This window comes from Sus scrofa, chromosome 6 (assembly GCF_000003025.6).
Source record: "Sus scrofa isolate TJ Tabasco breed Duroc chromosome 6, Sscrofa11.1, whole genome shotgun sequence".
Taxonomy (NCBI): domain Eukaryota; kingdom Metazoa; phylum Chordata; class Mammalia; order Artiodactyla; family Suidae; genus Sus; species Sus scrofa.
Window position 1 is genome coordinate 85,221,154 of NC_010448.4, and position 9,676 is coordinate 85,230,829.

At 45.9% G+C, this 9,676-nt stretch overlaps 1 long non-coding RNA gene across 1 annotated transcript; it reads right to left on the reverse strand.

Moving 5' to 3' along the window:
• On the reverse strand, nucleotides 715–5,076 carry LOC106509758. The gene is made up of 3 exons (XR_002344950.1): nucleotides 3,290–5,076; nucleotides 2,781–2,920; nucleotides 715–1,503 (listed from the first exon to the last, which is right to left on the reverse strand). It is a non-coding gene; the product is annotated as an uncharacterized LOC106509758 (long non-coding RNA).

Genomic DNA, 9,676 nt, shown 5'->3' on the forward strand with positions numbered 1-9,676 from the left:
GTATCATATTTAGGTCTTTAATCCATTTTGAGTTTATATTGTGTATGTGCTAGGAAGTGTTCTAATTTCATTCTTTTACATGTGTCTGTCCAGTTTTCCCAGCACCACTTATTGAAGGGACTGTCTTTTCTCCATTGTATATTCTTGCCTCCTTTGTCATAGACTGTAGGAGCATGGGTTTAATTCTGGGCTTTCCATCTTGTTCTACTGATCTACATTCCTGTCTTTGTGCCAGTACCATATGGTTTTGATGACTATAGCTTTGTAGTATAGTCTGAAGTCAGGGAGCCTGATTCCTCCAGCTCCATTTTTCTTTCTGGAAGTTTTTTGGGTTTTTTTTGTTTGTTTGTTTTGTTTTGTTTGTTTGTTTTTTGCGTTTTAGGGCCGCACCCATAGTATATGGAGGTTCCCAGGCTAGAGGTTCAATTAGAACTGCAGCTGCCAATAGGTGGCATATACTATTTTACCCCTCATATACCAAATGGGGAAACTGAGGCTACAGGAAATGCTGTGGTTTGCCCAGAGCTCAACAGAGTTAAAACTCGGGTTGGAGGAGTTCCTATTGTGGCACAGCAGGAACGAATCCAACTAGAAACCATGAGGTTGTGGGTTTGATCTCTGGCCTTGCTCAGTGGGTTAAGGATCCAGCATTGCCATGAGCTGTGGTGTGGTTCACAGACTTGGCTCAGGTCCCGAGATCTGGTGTTGCTGTGGCATAGGCTGGCAACCGTAGCTCTGATTAGACTCTTAGCCTGGGAACCTCCATATGCCATGGGTGCTGCCCTCCCCCCCAAAAAAAAGCTGGAATTGGAATCCAAGCAGTCTGCCCCCTGGGGTCACATGCTTCACTGCTGAAATTTGCTGCTTCTGCCAAGTCCTCTGTCTCAGCGACCTCTTGCTCCACTGCAATTTCCTGTTTCTACATGCGGCCCTCAGCATGATACTGATATCTTGAGCTGACAAGAGGTTTATGAAAATCTTCAGCAAGGGCTGACTTAGTTGAGGAGTAGTAAGGATACAGCTCTCCTTTCCCTTCTATGGAGAAGGGACAGAGGGCAGCCATTTCTCACACCTCGACAAGGAGTTAGAGACTACAGATAGGTCATCTTATTGGGTCTTTTCAGCTCCAAGGTGGAGGATCACTAGCCTCTTTGACAGGTATGGAAACTGAGGCTCAGAAAGGGAAGGTGACCAGCTCAAGGTCACACAGCAAGTAAGTGATAATGGACCCAGAATCCAAGCCCAGGTTTTGTGATTCTAGAACCCAACCTCCTTCCAGGCTGTCTCTGTGACAGAGATCCAAAATAAAATTACCGTAGTGGACTCAGACATGGGGAATGTTGGGCTGGTGGAGGTGGGGAGGATATTTGGCAGATATGTCTAGGGGACACTTACCCAGTTCCAGTGGCAGATCCAGGACAGGAAGTAAGGCAGTCCCAGGTTTGGGATTCAAGGAGAGGTGGGGAACTTCGTGTGGCCTTGGCAGATGCTTGACTCGTGCAACTAAGAGGAAGGTGATATGCAAAGTCTCAAGATATGTTTGTGTGCAAGTGGAGAACTATGTGGAGAGATAGAGGCAAAATCTCAATCAAGGACTGGGGACAACATGGTAGAAGGAGAAGGCTGCAGCCCAATGGATTTATGGGTCCCCAGAAGCATCCACCAGCTTTAAGCCCTCTTCCATGTTCACAACCCTTTTCCCCCCAGGAAAGAAGGGGTAAGGGTCAGGGGCAATGACAACAGCTGACTCATCTCAGGGAACTCACCCCCTCCCCTGTCCCCCCACCCAGAAGCAAATGGATGCTGAAGACAAACTTGTGCACTCTTGGTGGGAATGTAAATTAGTGCAGACACAATGGAAAACAGTGTGGAAGTTCCTCAAAAAATAAAAATGGAACTTCTGGGGGAGTTCCTGTCGTGGCTCAGCAGAAACAAATCTGACCAGCACTCATGAGGACACAGGTTTGATCCCTGGCCTCGCTCAGTGGGTTAAGGATCTAGCATTGCCGTGAGATGTGGTATAGGTCACAGATGCAGCTCGGATCCCAAGTTGCTGTGGCTATGGTGCGGGCTACAGCTCCAAATTCAGCTGCTAGCCTGGGAACCTCCATATGCTTCAGGTGCGGCCCTGAAAAAAAAGACAAAAATAATTAAAAATGGAACTACTATATGATCTACTTTTGAGTATTTACCCCCCAAAAAAAACATTAATCCAAAAAGATGTATACACCCCAGTGTTCATTGTAACATTATTTACAATAGCCAAGATATGAAAGTAACCTAAATGTCCATTGATAGGAGAATGGATTTTAAAAAAAGATGTAGTATACATGTGAAAGGGAATATTACTCAGTCATAAAAAAGCATGAAATTGTGCCATTTGCAACAACATGGATAGATCTAGAAGGTATTATGGTAAGTAAAATAGACAGAGAAAGACAAGTACCATACGATTTCACTTATATGTGGAATCTAAAAGAGAAAACGGGAATTCCCGTTGTGACTCAACAGTAACGAACCTGATAAGTATCCATGAGAATGGGGTTTGGTCCCTGGCCTCGCTCAGGGGGTTAAGGGTCTGGCATTGCTGTGAGCTGCAGTGTAGGTCGCAGACTTGGCTAGGATCCTGTGTGGCTGTGGCTGTGGCTCTGGCGTAGGCCAGCAGCTGCAGCTCTTATTCAACCCCTAGTCTGAGAACTTCCATATGCCACACGTGTAGCCCTAAAAAGAAAAAAAAAAAAGAAAGAAAGGAAATTTCTAAACCCTCCCACCGCACTTACCCATACCTCCTGCCCTTGCTGGGCTTGGCCCAGGTGCCGAGCTGGGTGGGCTTAAAGGAGGGACCTCAAAGGCAGGAGCTGGGAAGGAAGCCAGCCTAGAGGAAGAAAACCTTCCAGTTGTGGGCTTGTCCTCCTCCACCCTGGAACATTATGACATGAATCAAGAAATTCTATCCATATTGCCAAGCCATTTGCCCCTCTTCTCTTAAGCCAGTGGCATAGCTTTCTCCCTTCCTATGTAGCTCTCAAGAACCAAGAATTGTGCCAGCATGGGGCAAATAAGGAAAATTGAGTTCAGCTTTCTTACCCCTGCTCTCCACCCCAACTCTACCCCCACCTACAGCTGCTGTGCCCTATGTTGCTTCCCAGGGATGAGAAACTCTGGAGTGCATGGGAGATGAAGTCCTCCGGGGAAGGCACCTCAGGATCAGTGATTCAGTCCTCTGAGTGCAGAATGAAGTATCGAGATGTGTGGTTCTAAACACCTTGTAAGAACGGAGCAGACTCACCTTGGAAAGGAGCCAAACCAAGCTGTGGCCGAGACCACCCACACCAGAAGCACTGGCTCCCCGGCGTGGCCCCAGTTGGAGTCTGAGGAAGGCAAGGAACGAAGAATGAAAAACACGCAAATATTGAGTACCTACAGTGTGCCAAAAGTGTTACTCATCTCATTTAATCTTCACAACCCTCCCAAGAACTCAAGATTCTTAACTTTCCCCCATTTCACAGGTGGAAAATGGAATTAGTTCAGCTTCTTTACATGGGTATCAACAATCCACTGTAGCGCACTTTTCTTGAAAAGGGGTGGGTGTGGGAAAGGGGTATTAAGTTTAAGGATCAAAGGTTGTGACCTGGAATCCATGGACATGGATTTGTACTCACCGTGGATTAGACTGTTCTATGCACCTTATTTAGCCATTATGGCAACCCCACGAAGTAGGTATTAATATTGCTCCCACTTTACAGATGACTCAGCTAGTAAGTGATAAAGCCAGAATCTGAACCAAGGAAGTCTAGAGCCAGAGGTTATGCCTTAACCATTACACCATCATTACCTAGCTGTCTGATAGCTGGCTGAGCCTAAGAAATAATCTGGAATGAGGGTTTTATTCTTCTCTCCTGCTAAAGACCATTTCTCTCTGGTGGGAAATGGTCAGAGCTAGCTCCTGAGTGTCTTTCTCCTCCATTTAAGAAGCCAACCAGAACAAGACTGGAATTCCAAATTCCTATAGAAGAGAATCTGATTGGCCCTTTTTGGTTCAGTTCCATACCCCTGGTCCAATCAGTTGAGACAGTGTTGGAAGAGGGAGACAAGGTCACATAATATAGACACCCCATCACATGAAAAATGTGAAGATGAGAGGGACAATTGAACCAGATATTCTAGTGATACCACTGAATTTGGACAGAGACCCATTCTGGAAAATGGGGAGGCTACACGGAGAAGTCATCCAAAAGGTTTTCAGGAAATGAGGCTTTGGGAAGACTGGATAATGTGCCCAAGGTTGCTGGTAATAAAGATGAAGCCCAGATTCAAACCCAGGTTGATTGGTCTCCAAAGTCCTTTCCTCCAGAGCACACAGCTTCCCCATAAAAGGGAAGAACTTTGGTTAGACACATAAGGTGAGTTCACAAGGCAATTTTCATTCAACCACTATTTGGTTTTGTTTGTTTATTTGTTTGTTTTGGCTGCCCTGCGGCTCATAGAGTTCCCAGGCCAGGGATCAGATCCAAGCTGCAGTTGCAAGCTACCCCATGGCAGCACCAGATCCCATTGTGCCCAGATTGAACATGGGTCCCAACGCTCCAGAGATGTTGCCAATCCCGTTGTGCCACAGTGGAACTCCAACCACCATTTGTCAAGCACCTGTTATGTATCAGGCACTGTTCTAGACAGTGGGGCTACACAGTGAACAAAACAGACAGAAGTCCCTGTTCTCATGAACCTGATATTCTAGTGATACCACTGAATTTGGACAGAGGCCCATTCTGGGGGGGAAAAAAAAAAAATCTCCTTTGGCCAGTGTCCCAGGTGGTGTTGAATATAGACAGAAAGAACTTGGACTTGGATGTCTGTCGTAGACAGAGGCTCCTTTTAGACATTTCCCTGTGGATTGCAAAAATGGCACCAATTCTTCACCTTTCCCTGTACAGGCTTCCCGCTCTTTCCACTGGGGATTGGATCTAGGGCAACCACCACCCCAACCCACCCCCTAACATGGATACCAAAATCCACATAGTATTTGCACGTAACCCATGCATATCCTCCCATACACTTTATCTTTTTATCTTTTTAGGACCACACCTACAGCATATGGAGGTTCCCAGGCTAGGGGTCGAATCAGAGCTGTAGCTGCTAGCCTACACCACAGCCACACTAATGCCGGATCTGAGCCGCGTCTGCAACCTACACCACAGCTCACAGCAACGCCAGATCCTTCACCCACTGAGCGAGGCCAGGGATCAAACCTGTGTTCTCACAGATACTAGTCCTGTTCGTTAATCACTGAGCCACGACAGAAACTGCCCTCCCATACACTTTAAAATCATTTCCAGTTTACTTCTAATACCAAACACATTGTAAATGCTGTTTAAGTAATTGTAAATACAATGTAAATGCTACATAAATAGTCGCCCAGTGCAGGGAAAATTCAAGTTTACTTTTTGGAACTTTCTGGAATTCTTTTTTTCAAATACTTTGGATCCGTGGTTGGTTGAATCTGTTGTGGAACCTGTGAACGTGGAGGGAGCACCAACTTAAGCCACGCCATTTACCGTGAAATTTTGCAGTGCTCTCTCACTCTGATGTTGGCCTTAGTCATGGGACTTGCTTTGACCAGTAGGATATTAGCAAATGTGACGTAAGCTGGGCCTTAAAAAGTATTTGTGTGATAGGGTTTGCCTCCTCTCCCCCCTCTGCCATTACCCATGAGAACATGCCAGATGTAGCCCCCTGGAGGAGCAGAACCGGAAGGCTTAGTCCTCCCAGCCAAGGTCAGGGAAGATGAGCCAGTAGCCAGCCAACCTCCAGACATGTGAGCAAGTCCAACCAAAATTAGCAGAGCTGCCTAACTGACCCCAAAAGTATAAGCTTCTTGTTGGATGCTTCAGAAGCATGTGATTATTTGCTCTGCACCATGATTTCAGCAACAGACAACTGATATATCCGCCCTAAGCAATGTATTATTTCCCCTGTGACCTTGATGGAAAAGTAACTCTAAATGACCCATGCCACCCATCCCTCTTCTCACCCTTGAGGACAAGGCTGTGATGGACACTAACCCTGTCAAATACCTTCTCCTGAGAATTTGAATTTGAAGATGGTGCAGCCAAGATGGGCGATCTTGTTGGAGGTCATTCATCGTGGTAGCTGTGGCAGCACTAAATGTGTCTCCAACCTGATCCTCGACCCTCCATCTCTCCATTGGTTCCTGTCTGTCCCCAGACTTGCGTCTCCAACTACCCATAAGTTCCTGAGCCTCGCCCACATCCCTCCAAGAAATTGTCTTTTGCTGAAAATTGGCAGAGGTAGTGCCTGTTGCCTGCAGCTAAGAACGCTAACTGCTACCCAAATTCAAGTTCAAGTCTCAGCCTTACTACTTAACAGCTGATCATTGTCCAAGGATTTGATGGATAAATGACATTCCAAGAGTTCATTAACCCTAGGGTCACCCAAGAACTATAATGGGGAGATAAGAGCAGCAGTGTCAGGGGCTCTTATGTAAACCCCCATTTTGTCATGAAAAGGGGCAATTATCTCCTCTCCCTACAACTAGGCAGCTGGAATCCAGCTAGGTGACTATATTTCTTTCCTTTTTTTTTTTTTTTTTTTTTTTTTTTTTTTAAGGAGCACACCTGCAGCATATGGAAGTTCCCAGGCTAGGGGTTGAATCGGAGCTGCAGCTGCCAGCCTATACCACAGCTATAGCAACACAGGATCCAAGCCACATCTTTGACCTACACCACAGCTCACAGCAACTCCAGATCCTTAACCCACTGAGCGAGGCCAGGGATCAAACCCACATCTTCATGGATGCTAGTCGGATTCATTACTATTGAGCCACATGGGAACTCCTAGCTTATTTCATATCATGTAATATCTTCAAGGTTCATCCATGTAACATGTGTGAGAATTTCCTTCCTTTTTGGCTGCATAATATTCCACTATATGTATACACTACTTTTGTTTATCCGTTCATCCCTCAGTATACACTTGGATGGCTTCCACCTTTGGCTGTTGTGAATATTGCTGCTATAAACATTGGTGTTAAAATCCCTGCTTTCAGATCTTTTGGGTATATAACCAAAAATGGAATTATGGGTACATAGAGTAATTCTGTGTTTAAATTTTTTAGGAACTTGGAATTCCTGTCATGGCTTAGGGGTAATGAAGCTGACTAGTATCCATGAGGACACAGTTTAATCCCTGGCCTCACTCAGTGGGTTAAGGACCCTGTGTTCCCATAAGCTGTAGTGTAGGTCACAGACGAAGCTGGGATCTGGTGTTGCTGTGGCTTTGGCGTAGCCAAAAGGTGCAGGTCCGATTCGACCCTTAGCCTGAGAACTTCCATACTCTGTGAATGCAGCCCTAGAAAGACAAATAAGTAAATAAATAAATGAATTTTTGAGGAACTGCATTTTGTTTTCCACAGCAGCTGCATTATTCTACATTCCAATTTTTAGGGCCACTGGTGTGGCATATGGAGATTCCCAGGCTAGGGGAATCGGAGCTACCCCTGCCAGCCTACACCACAGCCGCCGCAACACAGGATCTGAGCCACGTCTGCAACCTACACCACTGCTCACAGCAACACTGGATCCTTGACCTACTGAGTGAGGCCAGGGATCGAACCCACATCCTCATGGATGCTGGTCAGATTCATTTCCAATGTGCTGCAATGGGAAATCCCCAACTGTTGAGCATTTTTTCATATGCTTGTGGGCCATCTACATATCTTCTTTTTTTTTTTTTTTTTTTTTGTCTTTTGTCTTTTTTGTTGTTGTTGTTGTTGTTGCTATTTCTTGGGCCGCTCCCGCGGCATATGGAGGTTCCCAGGCTAGGGGTTGAATCGGAGCTGTAGCCACCGGCCTACGCCAGAGCCACAGCAACGCGGGATCCGAGCCGCGTCTGCAACCTACACCACAGCTCACGGCAACGCCGGATCGTTAACCCACTGAGCAAGGGCAGGGACCGAACCCGCAACCTCATGGTTCCTAGTCGGATTCGTTAACCACTGCGCCACGACGGGAACTCCCATCTACATATCTTCTTTGGAGAAATGTCTCTTCAAGTCTTTTACCTGTAAAGAGTTTGTTGGGTTTTTTTTCTTTTTTCTTTTATGCCTTTTCTAGTGCCGCTCCCGCGGCATACGGAGGTTCCCAGGCTAGGGGTCCAATCGCAGCTGTAGCCACCAGCCTACGGCACAGCCACAGCAGCATCTGAGCCACGTCTGCAACCTAAACCACAGCTCACGGCAACACTGGATCCTTAACCCACTGAACAAGGCCAGGGACCGAACCCGCAACCTCATGGTTCCTAGTTGGATTCGTTAACCACTGCGCCACGAAGGGAACTCCCTAATTTGTTGGTTTTTTATTGGTGAGTTGTAGGAGTTTTTCCCATATTCTGAAGAAGATCACTTATCAGATTTGTGATTTGCAGATAACTTCTCCCAGTCAAAGGATTGCCTTTGATAGCGTCTTTTAATGCCCCATCCATTTATTTATTTATTTATTTATTGCTTTTTAGGGCCGCACTTATGGCATATGGAGGTTCCAAGGCTAGGGGTCTAATCGGAGCTACAGCTGCTGGCCTACAGCCACAGCCACAGCAACACCAGATCCAAGCCGCGTCTGCGACCTACACCACACTTAGGGCAACACCGGATTCCTAACCTGCTGAGTGAGGCCAAGGATCGATCCTGCAACCTTATGGTTTCTAGTCAAATTTGTTTCCGCTGTGCCAAGGATGACGGGAACGCCCATCCTTTCTTTTAAGGAACTTATTCATTACTTCCTTCCAAAAGCCAAAATCCCCTGACTCTTGCATGTAGCAATTCTTAAAACACTCTCTGAATGTATTTTTGAATGACCCAGGAAGTGAAATTAAAAAGAAAGCCAGACTAATCACACTCTGTTCCTCTTTTTAAAAAACAAAATTTGAGTAAATTATAAAGATCTTCCTGGCTCTTTTCAATAATTCCTGGATTAAGCAGCATCCCATCTAACAGAGAGAAAGGAGCTCTGAGGAGTCGTACAAAATAGAAGATTTTTATGGGCAGAGGGGAGCAGGGACAAGGAAGTTTTACTAGCAAAAAGCAGATTGGTTATGGCAAGGTCACCTCCTTTCGGGGCCAGAGAAGGCAGGGGGTTATCAGGCAGATTACCTCACTAGTATTATTTAGTTAGTTAGTTAGTTATTGCTTTTTAGAACCTCACCTGCAGCATATGGAGGTTCCCGGGCTAGGGGCTGAATCAGAGCTACAGCTGCTGGGCTGCACACAGCCACACCAGTGCAAGATATGAGCCTCAACTGTGACCTACACCACAGCTCACAGCAACGCCGGATCCTTAATCCACTGAGTGAGGCCAGGGATCAAACTGCAACCGAATGATTACTAGTTGGATTGGTTTCCGCTGAGCCACAATGGGACCCTCCTACCTCACTAGTATTGAGAAATTAGGTAATTTCAGATTTACTGGTTTAAGAGTCCATTCCTGGGAGAGGCTAATACTGTAATTAAGTTAAGTGTTAAGTCTTGGTTTGATGCCTTGGGGTTTAGCCTAAGTGACTCCATTTTGGACCTGTTGTCTTGTTTTTAACCCTCTTTAACGGTGTCACAATTCTAAGGGAAAATTCCTATGAATATACCACATGAACTTCATGAAAAAGGGGC